A 12,505-nucleotide genomic window follows, 5' to 3' on the forward strand; every position below is an offset into this window, starting at 1 on the left:
TTCCGTTTTACGTCGTCAGGGGTTAACCGACAAACGTTTATGCTGGGATGCATAAAATCATAACCTATGCTTGTCACAGAAGCGTTTCCGATGCACCACGCTTGGGTTAAAAAAAATGCATGCTGGTGGAGTTCCTTTTGGTTTTTAGGTATTTGTATATGTAAACAAATAAATGATGCTTATGTACAGCTGTTGTAGATGTATATAAGACGTCATTCTGTGGCCTTCAAAGTGTCATGCGTGAGCTGAGGTATTGTGTGTTCCATTACGGCCATGCCATGGTAAATGAGTGCGTCCAAAAATTGTAGCTAAATGCAGCGGGTTAATATTATTAGCATTTTACATCTTTCCGTATATTTTCATCTTCAGGCTGAACATCTGGTAGTTGCAACTAACAAGATGACTATCTCGTATCCCCTGTGTGGAACGTACAACGAAATTTCCTAAGGGCATCTCTTAATTACATTCTGTCACATAGTGAACAAATGTAATCTATCTGCAATAGATGTTTTGCAGCATCGTTCCAAATTGTTACACTCGTTTGTCTCCCTCGGCCCCCTTGCGACGTTGCTGATATTTGACATACTTGAGTTCTTTGGATTTGAAGGTATTCCAACCTTTCTGCTCCTGATCTCGACACCTTTTTAACGATTTCAATCCAATCGGTTCGTTTATCGGCAGTCCACGGATAACCGGCAAAGGGCTCGTATTAGAATCACACATCAGTTCACAAACGCTGCCACCCTGACGAGCACAAAATATTTTAAGTATATATCTCCTTCATGCCACCATAAAAACTCAAGGCAATTTGTATGTCACCAATAGTGCTTGCCATTTTTCCTTCCCTTTTCATTTTTATCTCGATTAAAATTTTTCATATTCCCGCTCTCCACGAAACGAATGGAGGCAGACAACCTATTAAACATTCTGCTGATGTTGACGGACACCGCGGTCTGCTCGGCAAGCGTTTTCTACCGGACGGTCGCTGCTTGGACGCCGGCGCTCAGTGAGTTCTTCACTGCACAGCTGTACCGAGGCCAACAGAAAAGCCGGGACGAGCGTTCGTCCAGTCACACCAGTGTCAAAGCGCCGCCATGCTCCGCCTGCTCCTCGTGACGTGCTGCCTGGTCGCGGCGCTGGCCGCCCCGGCCGCCAAACCTCCGTCGCCCTCCTCAGTGGAGCCATCTGGAAGCGGTCCTAGAAGTAGCGGCACGTCCGGAGGAGGTTCTGAAGGATCATCCGGAGGAAGCAGCATGGGGTCCTCCAGTCAAGGTTCGAGCGGATAGTCTCATGAAAGCAGCGCTTCGGGAGGAGGATCAGACGAATCCTCTGTAGGTAGCGGCTCTTACGCGCAGAGTTCTGAGGAATACTCCAATGACGGTATGTCCTCGGAGGAGGGTTCTGAAGAATCGTCCAACGAAAATAGCGCATCCGGGAAGGGTTCTGAAGGATCATCCGAAAGAAGCAGCATGAGGTCCTCCAGTTAGGGCTCAAACGGATCATCCACCGGAAGCAGCGCTTCGGGAGAGGGCTCCGAGAAAACCCCTGTAAGCAGCAGCTCCTCCGTGCAGAGTTGTGAGGAATCCTCCAGTGGCAGTATGTCCTCGGGAGAAGGTTCTGAAGAGTCGTCCAGCGGAAGTAGCACATCCGGGGAAGGTTCTGAAGTATCATCCGAAGGAAGCAGCATGGGTCCTCCAGTCAAGGTTCAAACGGATCCCCCAGCGGAAGCAGCACGGTCGAGGAAGGATCTCGGGAATCATCCGAGGTAAGTGGCGTGGAATCATCAAAAAAGGTCGCAACGAGTCATCCAACGAAAGCAGCACTTCTGAGGAATCTTCTGAGGGAAGCAGCAGTTCTGAGGAATCTTCTGAAGGAAGCAGCACTTCTCAGGAATCTTCTGAGGAAAGCAGCAGTTCTGAGGAGTCCTCTGAGGGAAGCAGCACTTTTGAGGAATCTTCCGAGGGGAGCAGCACTTCGGAGGAGCGCTCCAAAGAATCCTCTAAAGGAAGCAGCACTTCCGAGGGGGGATCCCGGGGATCCTCGGAGGGAAGCAGCCATTCGGAGGGGAGTTCCGAAGGATCCTCTGAAAGAAGCAGCACTTCCGAGGGGGAATCTGAGGGATCCTCGGAGGGAAGCAGCACTTCCGAGGGAAGCAGCACTTCGGAGGAGAGCTCCCGGGGATCATCTGAAGGAAGCAGCACTTCCGAGGGGGATCCGAGGGATCCTCGGAGGGAAGCAGCCATTTGGAGGAAAGCTCCGAGGGATCCTCTGAGGGAAGCAGCACTTCCGTGGGGAATCCGAGGGATCCTCGGAGGGAAGCAGTCATTCAGAGGGAGTCTCCGAGGGATCATCTGAAGGAAGCAGCACTTCGGAGGGAAATTTCGAGGGATCCTCTGGAGGAGGCAGCATATCAGAGGAAGGCTCTGAGTAGCTTCCCAACTAAGGTAACCCTTCGGACGAACGTTTGGAGGGATCTTCCAATAGAAGCAGAGCATTGACATTTACTTGCCAAGAACTATATGTTGACGCTGATATCTTGTTTTGATATCCTGCCTTGGATGGCACAACGATGCTGTTGTTTATCTTGTAAAACATGATCTGATTGTACGGAATGCTCAGAACGAGCTGACCAAAAGGGTGCGGAGTTGACCTTTTGACGCCCAGCTCCTCCATGTGTGGATAATCGTGAGAATGACACCAAGTGGACATGTACTAATTTAAGCAGCTCCGATCATTGAAGCCAGGCCTGGCTCGCAGCTGGTGCATGGCAACACGGGCGTGGGCGGACATTTCCCTGATTGATATCCCTGATTGAGTGATATTGATATAGAAAGAAATCTGAAGGTGGTGATTTTATAGCCGTGTTGCCCCTTTTCCGGTTTCGTGTCACTGGGGTGCGTCTTTTCTGAGACATACCGAAATTACGCATATATATATATATAAATATATATATATATATATATATATATTGCATATAGCATGGTAAATAGAATGCAAGATCGAAAGAAATGTAGGTAAGAAAATACGTTTCATGAATCGTTTACACTTATCATCACTCAGGGAGCATCCTGCCTTGTCTATTCCAAATGGCTATGAGACTTAACCGGGGGTGCACCTATGGGTACCCATATGAATTTGGTAAGGGTCTGTGCTGGGTACAGACTTTGGGAAGATTACGGGTGGGTACATGTGAATGAAGATGTATTGTGCGTACATCTTATCTTCATATATTCATGTGCATGTGCCTGAAGATATGGGTACAGGCGCGACATCTACGAGATGTTTGGTCGATGCCTCAAAAAATGGTTTGCATTGTCACTGAGCGTCTTTCTTTCAGTCGCAATTAGTTCTGTTCACACTTCTTTTGCGATTATCGACCCAAACAAAAAAACTTAAACACAAAGTTTCAACTGGATGTTGAAACTTTGTGTTTCGAAAAGCTTCTTAATATTTTTTAACGTAGCTGCTGGAAAATGCTGACGGGTGAACGCAACCGATTCAGAATGGGTCGCGGGTGGGTATTGGCACACAGCGTCCTAGAACTGCCGACTTTGGGTGTAAAGCAACACCCTGTGAGGAGGAACTTTTCACTCCTTCTCCCCATATTTTACGTGATTTATTCACTCCTACCTGATATTGTTTAACCGTACACACTACGCTCATATTGCTGTTTTCCAGGTCTTAAGATGCCATCTAAAGCCGAGCTGACTTGAAACCATCAACCATAAACATGGCTACACAGAACCCGGACACCCATGGCTATATCCTCCCTTACCTTTATCTGAATCATATATGCACAGAGCAAGGGCACCACGTACCTTCAAGCCCAAGAGCCTCAGCGACTCCAGCCACTTGCGTGCATCATGTTTGGTTCGTTTATAAAATGCAACACAATTTCCAGCTGGATGCCAAATGTAAGGTTTTCAGGCATCCCAGCTTTCAGGCAACCGTGGAACACTCAACTGTGGAATACAACTGTGTAAAACTCCCTTAAGAGAAGGCTGGGTTTGATTGAAATAAATCAAGACGTGACCACGCGTCGTCATGTCAAATCATGCATTGTACATTTCCAGTGATCTAGTTAGATAGCTTTCTCTTATGTTGTCCAGTGCTCTCAGAGCTTGATGCAGTCATGGACAGGATACAGGAGCACAAATGCAAGTCCGTACACGAATGACTCTGGGTCACCAATTCAGTGCCCCCACCCCGCTCCTCCCGATCGCCGAGGTCAGATTCGCTCGGTGCGTCTGTATTTGGTACTGATCCACTAATGTCTCACGCTCCTGAATTCAGAGCCTCTCACAGTGCTCACCCGATGCAGGAGAATGCTGTGACCCCAGCGCTGCTGGCCCCGGACCGCAGGCCCAAAATGGCCCCGGGCCCCTGGTCCCGAGCTGGCCCCAGACTGGTCCTGCCCAGCTTCAATGGCAGCGTGAATAATGTCATCCCACTGCAGGCCTTCCGCCACCCCATGCACGTGGACCGAAGCGGATAGCAAGTGTGAACTCACTGTTTTTTTACTCCTTTTTTAAATTCACGATGTTTTACCTCGGTTGGTAGTGCACGAAATACCGCCGTTATAAGAGGTGTTTGGTTGATTCAAAACGTGCAATTTCGGATAACCTTGGAGTTGACACTGGCAAGGATTAGTGGAACCCAGCTGTCTCTCTCCATGCCGTTCACTTTTTATTTGAAGCGCTCATTTTGTTTTAACGGCTTATACCAACGCAGTAATGTGATGCTGTTTTATGAACATGCAAATCAAAAGTATGAAGGCAAGGCTTGGAGTTTAACACCGTAGTGGGCGTAAGCATCGTGATTCGTCGTCATCTGCTTGTAAGTATTGACTCTGACGAGTTAAACAATGAGATAAAATTTCTTGGATGACATTTAAGTGAGTACTTAAGGAATTATTACCGTGTCAATGATCTGTGCAGTGCCTGGTGCCAAGCATCAGTTTGATTGCGCCATAGGTGCCACAGGATGTGGTAGAATATAAAAACGACGCAACGCCACTTACACGATCTTCGTAGTATGGTATTGTTTCCAACATACTGAAAATGATAAATCGACAGAGCTGCTCACTGGGCGCGTGTAACGGTCCGTGTGACATGGGTTGGCATGCTGCTGGCTTTGTCCCCCCAGATGGGCGTCATCCCACTCGTCAACGGCGTCACAACTTCAGAGCCGCCACGCCTGTCGGCGGCCGGGCCGAGCTACGAGCGTCCGTGCGTCACAGAAAGCCGTCCACCCGGTTTCGCGCTCCTGGCGCTGGTCATGGCGCCGGACGACATGGACGTCCGGCTCACCCCACGCGGCGAGAAATCCTGGACCTGGAGCGCGGCCTCCCTCCTGTCGGTGCCCACCGCCAACGGCCTGCAGGCGCTGCTCTTCGATCACAAAGTGGTGTCCTCTTGGTATCGGCGCCAGCAAGAGCGACCATCAACCGAGCTGCCGACTGGTCTGCCCGCCAACCCTCTGGTCGTATTGCTGTCTACTCGCTGATCACACTGATGTTGGTGCGATTCAATAGATCTAACAGGAATTCAAGTCACGGCCTGAAGCATGCAGAGGGGTCCAGCAAAGACCATGAGCCAGCTTGCAATGTACCATTAGCGTCATTTAGCGCGCATATTTAGCCAATAATATGGCCAAAGATCCCGCAAGAATACAAAGCCAGCTTGGAAATATAAAGAGGATCCAGCAGCAACCAGGATACAGCATAAAGTCAAAGGCACCAACAAGAACCAGGATCTCACCTGGAAGCGTTGTTAGAAACTATTACGTATTTACTTGATGAGCTTACGTTATATAGAGTGCCCATGCAATTACTAAAGCACAGATGTATTATATTTTTGCTCTGAGGCATGATTCCAATGGCAGAATCCTGTCACATAGCAATCCGAGCTGGTGTTGGCAAATGTGCCAGTGACGAACAGGAGTCGGGATCAAACGGTTTGTGAGTGGATTAATGGAAACCAGAAACGAGGGTGTGGCGTTTGTGACTTACTAATACGAAACTTATTATTGTATGTTGAATTTGGGAACAATCAGTGAGAACCAGGGGCCAAAGCCTGGTGTTTACAAAATAACCCAAATGATCCATGAACCAAGGACTAGTGATATCAAAGAACCAGCCGAAACGAGGGATCTAGGGCCTCGTTTTGATGAGGGGAAGTGGGTACCAAAAACCAACCTTGAAAGCCAGGCACATGCCTGCTGGTAACGAATCTGCAAGGACAAACACGACACTGAATCTGTATGATTCAGTCGCAATTTCAGATGTGATATCTCACATGCATCATGTACCATAATGTTAATCACATTGTTCAGCAGATTTATCTTTAGCCGACATCAGATTGCATATTTCCTGCACGTGGGTTTTGATTCCCCCCAAAAATGTCCCAGCTAAAGCAAAGCATTTGTATCTATTTCAAATATTACCACTTTTGCAACTTGTCTTGCACTGTAATACCATGCTGGTATTAGAGTGCAATGCAATTTGCAAAAGCGGTAATATCATGAGAACAGAATCATCCGATACTGCACCACCATCGTAATGGCGGTGAAGCATTTGGTGGTTCTGGTCTTATAACAATCTGGCATGGGCCAGAACCTTTCAAAATTCCGACCAGAAAATTGGCACACCGCTAGAATAACATGGATACCGGGTGAGGGAGAAGAAACCGTGCTATGTCTGGCCTAGATGTGTTGCGATTCTTCCAGATTTCGAATGTTGTTATACCAGAATGTTGTGAGCTTAGTTTATTTCGAGAGAACATTGCGTGGTAGATGCAACAATTACAGTTTATTGCGTTTTGCGTGCACCAGCAAAGTTGTGAACAAGCGTGTCAACTTAAATTGCACTGGCATGCTTACGTACCATGCAGTTGCACACTTACACTCCCGTACTGGACACACACGCTTGGCGTCGATATTGAAAATAATTACGCGCACTTGCCTCAGTGCTTCACTACAGGATGCATCAGCACAGGCTAGCCGATATTGGAAGCATATCATTAGACTCATTTTCCTCTTCATCCCTGTTTTCTAACCATTCTTTGCGCCATACTCCTTGTATCATGTTTAGACACATCACGGCGATGTGTGCGTCGGATTGGCTGCCAAAAAAAAATGAGCCCGATACATGAAAACCATTCGTCCTCAACAGCCACATTTACGCGCAATTGGTGCTTACGAATGTAGCATCTTGAGTTATAGGTGTATACACGCTTTCAATGATCCCTTTTCCATCCCGGGATCCTAGAATGTGGCGTAACACAGACGGGAGGCAGCCCTTGGAAATAATACCACAGTGCGGAACATGGAGTTTATTGCCATGGCAGCCCGGGTTTAATTCTGTGACGACACGAAGTCCTCTGACCTATCAAAGGACGAATGTGATGTCCAAATTCGGGGTTTCCGCAAAGCCATAGGCTCAACATTTACGGAGACCCGAGCGTTCTACCTTATAGCCTTGGGTTATACCGTACAGCTAGGTTTCTATAGCCTTGGATCATATGAGGAGAGTAGGCTGCTGCGGCGGCATCATGATCTCGGTGCTGAAATCATAGTACGTTTTCATCTCTCAAGGAACCTTTTATTTGTCTCACATCAGTTTCAAACAATTTACAGAGAGCTGCATCATTTGTGTAACAACCATTCGTCCGTTTCAATTTTCATATCTGTTGTCTTGCATTTTCGCACAAGCGCAATTACGTGATTTTAAAATTATCTTGCCGCGGCGTTTGCGAAACAGTCCTCATTATGGTTGTCATTACAGTTATGCGATCGGCGCCACCGCCGGCGCCCGCGTTGATTGCGGGAGCCTCCGCGAGAGTGGATCTACCAAGGCGGACATAATCTCAGATCTAAGACGACCGGATCGAAACGTTCACTGGCTTCTTTGCAGAAACCAAAAACGCTCACGCATGTCTCCCACAAGACACAAATGCCCTGATCCGTCTCCTTAACCTTGGCCCTGAATGGCCGTTTATCACAACGCGGACTAATGGAGGGGGGGGGGGGAGGGGAGGGGAGGATGCGACCCCCATCCGCGGGCGCTTCCGAACTAGAGAAGATAAAGCTCAGCGGAAACACCACGATATTGGTCTCAACAAGGGTTCATGATTATTGCCAGCTTTCATGCTGTTGGCTTAATAGCTCCGTGGCATATGGTTTAACAGCAACATTGATCGCGAGACAATACAGGTCACAAGGGATGAAAAAACGATGTAATGGGCAGTAAGAGCTGGAGTTACGTGGGGAAACCTTTCACATCCCAGCTCAGCTGTCGCGGCATAAAATTTCACAACCTGACGACTAGTACGCTGTTAGTCATGATGTGGGATGAAATCGCATAACAAGTAAATCACTTTGTCATGTGGTCATCTAAAACTTCAGCAACTTTCCTCAGTCGTATCTGGTATTTTCTACGATGTGATCGATTTGGCGGCTTTTAAACTGAATTTGAGTAACGAACTTGCATCCATCGCGAACGTTTGGCTGATTTCGTTACAACGTAAGAACTTTGTGTCTCAAGCGGTTTTCTAACAGATGCGTGTCGTTCCGTTTTTGTTTTTGTGTTGTTTCGTTTGGTATTTATGAAGAAAGCTGAACCGTTGCAAGAACCGTTGCGACTTTGATTTTTCACGAAATTTCTCAGGCCAGACTGGATAACTACTCGACGTTGTTTCCGCATTGTCGCTGCGTGCGCTAAGAGGGGCTTGATAAATACTTCCAGCCTTACAAATCCACGCGTGCCACTGCTCACCCCCTCGGTAAATGCTCTTCCATTCAGGGGAATGAAACCGCGGCGTCATTTGTGAATCCTAGTGCTCAAAAGGCCAGATGCTACAAAGTCTCCCTTTTTTCTCATACCTGAGACAATACGAAAATTACGCCAATTTTAAGTCGCGCATCACATGGCTGCATGAAATCACATTTACGCAGTCCACTGCAAATTTGCCGTGTATATTGACCATAGTACGTAATTTTGCACCCACTGTTTTGTTTTCATCTTGCGAAGATAATAATCATGAATAATAACCGAATGGCGTAACACAGTGAGTGCCTTAGAGTAAGATACAAATAAAGAACTCTGTCATATTTACAAAACGTGTTCCGAAAGTTAAGTATTTGTCAACCATTATCCGACATCCGTTATGATTGCTAGCGCTTCGACGTGTCTTCCAAATTTTCATGCTAAGTATGAGTGGACGGTGCTGGGTGGCATATTAACACGCGCTAATTTCCTTACTTGGTGTTAGTGTGTTGTTAAAACATAGCGGGTGAGTGATGGCTGTGCAAACGCGCTTAAGACGTAAAGACAAAAACAAACACAAAGACACGAGGTCAATAAAAAGCCGGACGAGTTCTTCGAAGTTGGGTTACGCCATGTTCCGCACACTTAACACTAATTTTTCCACCTGACCTGCACAAATGTAGCTATAAATGAGATCCTTAGACCGATAGAACTTGTCCAAACAAGTACTAAATGTTGCTTGAGAGCGACTTCATACAACTTCGTTTGGCAGTCCATTCCAATGGTTCAATACTCTTTGACTACATGAAATCTGCCTTTTCATAGTTCTACCCCTACCTATTGCTAATTGAAGCTGGTTTTCTCCAAGTGTCGGCGTGATGTCCAGTGCTCGTCGTAGATCTGCCTTGTTATCCCTTTCGTAATCTTGAATGCCTCTATCAGATACCCCGTAAGTTTATATTATTTTAGTGAATACAGTTTCAAGGCCTTAACCCTGTCTTTATACTCTAAGTGTCCGGTCCCATTCATCATCGTAACTGTTTTCTGCTTTACTCAATTTGGCATATCTATATATTTTTGAAAGTATGGGAACCAAGCCTGCGCGCAGTACTCTAGGTGTGGTCTGACATAAGCTAGCCACCACTTTTTGACAACGCTGCTACTCTTGTAATGGACATTCCTGTAAATATGTCTCAGCATCCGAAGTGCCTTGTTCCTAGCAGCCCCACATTACTTTTCATGCTTGGAATCCCTGCAAATTATAACCTTAGGTCCTTTTTCGCCCGATCTGGCCCATCTCCAAGTCTCCCATTCGAAAGTTAATGCCCTCACTGCCAGGACTACCCAATCGCATCACCTGTCACTTAAAATTAAATGACATCTGCCACATAGAAGCCCAGTTTATTAGATTCTCTAGGTCAAGTTATGTTGTTTCCGATCGATTTGTGCATGGTTAAGGTAAGTGGGAGTATACTAGATAGGACGCACAAAATAATCATCTGTCCAATATCAAAGTTTTTTGCTCGATGTCGAGAATATCTATTTCACATGAAATAGCCAACTGCTGGGTGAAAGAATTACCTTGGTTCATAGTTGTAAAGGACGACATGCTCATTCTTTTACATGCGCTGATTGCGCATGTAAATGAGGAGGGATGTGAGTAAACAAATAATTGTGAGGATGCAACTTTTTTTGGCAGACATTAGACAAATTATCAATTGAGGCAGCATACATAATCTGAAGTATGCTAATCGAGCTGGCAAAATTCAAAATTCAGTCCGGTCCTTATCTACGTTTTGGGGGAAATTTCAGATCCGATGCGATCCGGCCCGCGGATTGACCCACATTCCGTGGATTGGTCCAATCCGTGGAGTGGTCCAGGACGTAAGGTGCTGTAATCTGTGGCGTTCCTTTCTCTGTCGCTGACTGGTGGGTGTCTGCTGCTTTGTGCGCTCTTGCAAGCCTCTTTGGGCAACATCAGCATTCGGCCTGCCGAAGAGATAACAGCCGACCTCCATCGCCGCCGTGACGCACCAGCAGAGGTAAAAAGCGTCCACCCGCCCACGAGCGCGGGAGTCATATGAATGCCTGACCTTCATGAAAGGAGACTCAAACGCTCTTATTGTTCAAAGTTCAAGTTCACAGCGTCTGTCATGAAGCGTCGAACGCGATGAAATTACGTGCATTACAACAACAAAAGAGGAAAATACCTTTTAGTGGCTTAGACCTTTTTCAACACTGCTGTGTGAGCAGACAGTTTGTGGGCAATTTATAAACACATCCACTGTCTCCCAAATTTTCGAAGGGTTATTTTTGGCTAGTCATCAATATGATACTCGTCTTGACTACCCTGTCTCCTCAGCGCAAAAAAGCATTGCTCACTGAAGACGTAAGCTCATGAGAGGAATTTTTCATAAAATCTTTAAGCCGCCAAGCTGAATTTGTAGATCAGCTGTGTTTAGCGGAGTAGTCAAATAGGTAATCAGATTGATTAATATAGCTTTAAAGATATTTTTCATCGACATGAAAGCGTTATAATCTAGGAATGGTCATTTAAAAACTAATAAAGTGATGATCAGCCTTGTGCATTACTTCGCTTATGTAGGAGTCGTGCAGGTTGCATTAAATGCGCCAGCACGACATTGACCATTGTCAGTCGTCTGGCCTCGTGTCCCGGTGTGTATTTTGCGAGAGGGGTTGTGCAAGGCTGGTAAGTGTAGGTAAATTTAACTGTAACATTCGGCGGGTTAGCTGTGTGAGTTGTGAGTAGGAGTTACCTACCTACCTACCTTGTTCGAGTCATGTGAATAGGGCATACCCAATTTTGCGTAGGTACCTGCATAAAAATATGTGTAGTGTGTATGGCCGTAAATGGTACGTGAGCCTGAGCATCTATGTTCTGAACATTTGTTCCTTTATTACGGGAATGTGTTAAGTTTATTGTAATTCACATCTTATAGTAGAGTCTCAACATCAGGCCTTAGAATGGCGGCAGCATGATGGTAAAGTTCGCTTATTTTAGGGTTAAGAAAGACACTGAAAATTTGCCAGATTTCACAATATTTTGTTGAGACAGTATGTAAGGAAAATTACATTGTGGGGATTTATGTATTAATATATATATATATATATATATATATATATATATATATATATATATATATATATATGTGTGTTCATAGGCTTATGCGAATTTAGGTAACTTTTGGGGATAAACTTGGCATATAAAGGCAAAGTGTTTTAGTCCAGTGATCCTTTCATTTTTATAGCACATTTGCCTGACAGGTAGTGCCACGGTGAAGCAAAGGAGTGCTGGTTTTGGGCTAATATTCACGCTGTCTGATGTATCTAGTTGATATCTTTGAAATCATTTCCCAATCACGACAAGCTGCTACCTGAAACCTTAGGCTGCTCCAAATCACAGTGTTTTGCAATGCATGCCTGATATATTCAAACATGCTTATTTGAAAATGCCTTCTAAAAATGACCTTGAAAAAGAACTAAGTGTGCTTATTTTAGGATCAATATTGTGTTCAGGATTTGGGTAATTTTGAGGATGCATTCCAAGTGGCCTAAGATTTGTGATAGATCACATGTGGGAGCATGTTAAGTAAAGAAGAACCCTAAATTGGGGAAAAGACCTGCTCCATTTGGTGCAAGACTAGGATGTCTTGAAGCTTAGAATCTTATTGACATCTTTCCCAAAGTTTGAAGGCTGGTTGATTGCTTGAAATAAATGTC

Source organism: Pollicipes pollicipes, unplaced genomic scaffold (genome assembly GCF_011947565.3).
Source record: "Pollicipes pollicipes isolate AB1234 unplaced genomic scaffold, Ppol_2.1 Scaffold_1600;HRSCAF=1878_pilon_pilon_pilon, whole genome shotgun sequence".
Classification (NCBI taxonomy): domain Eukaryota; kingdom Metazoa; phylum Arthropoda; class Thecostraca; order Pollicipedomorpha; family Pollicipedidae; genus Pollicipes; species Pollicipes pollicipes.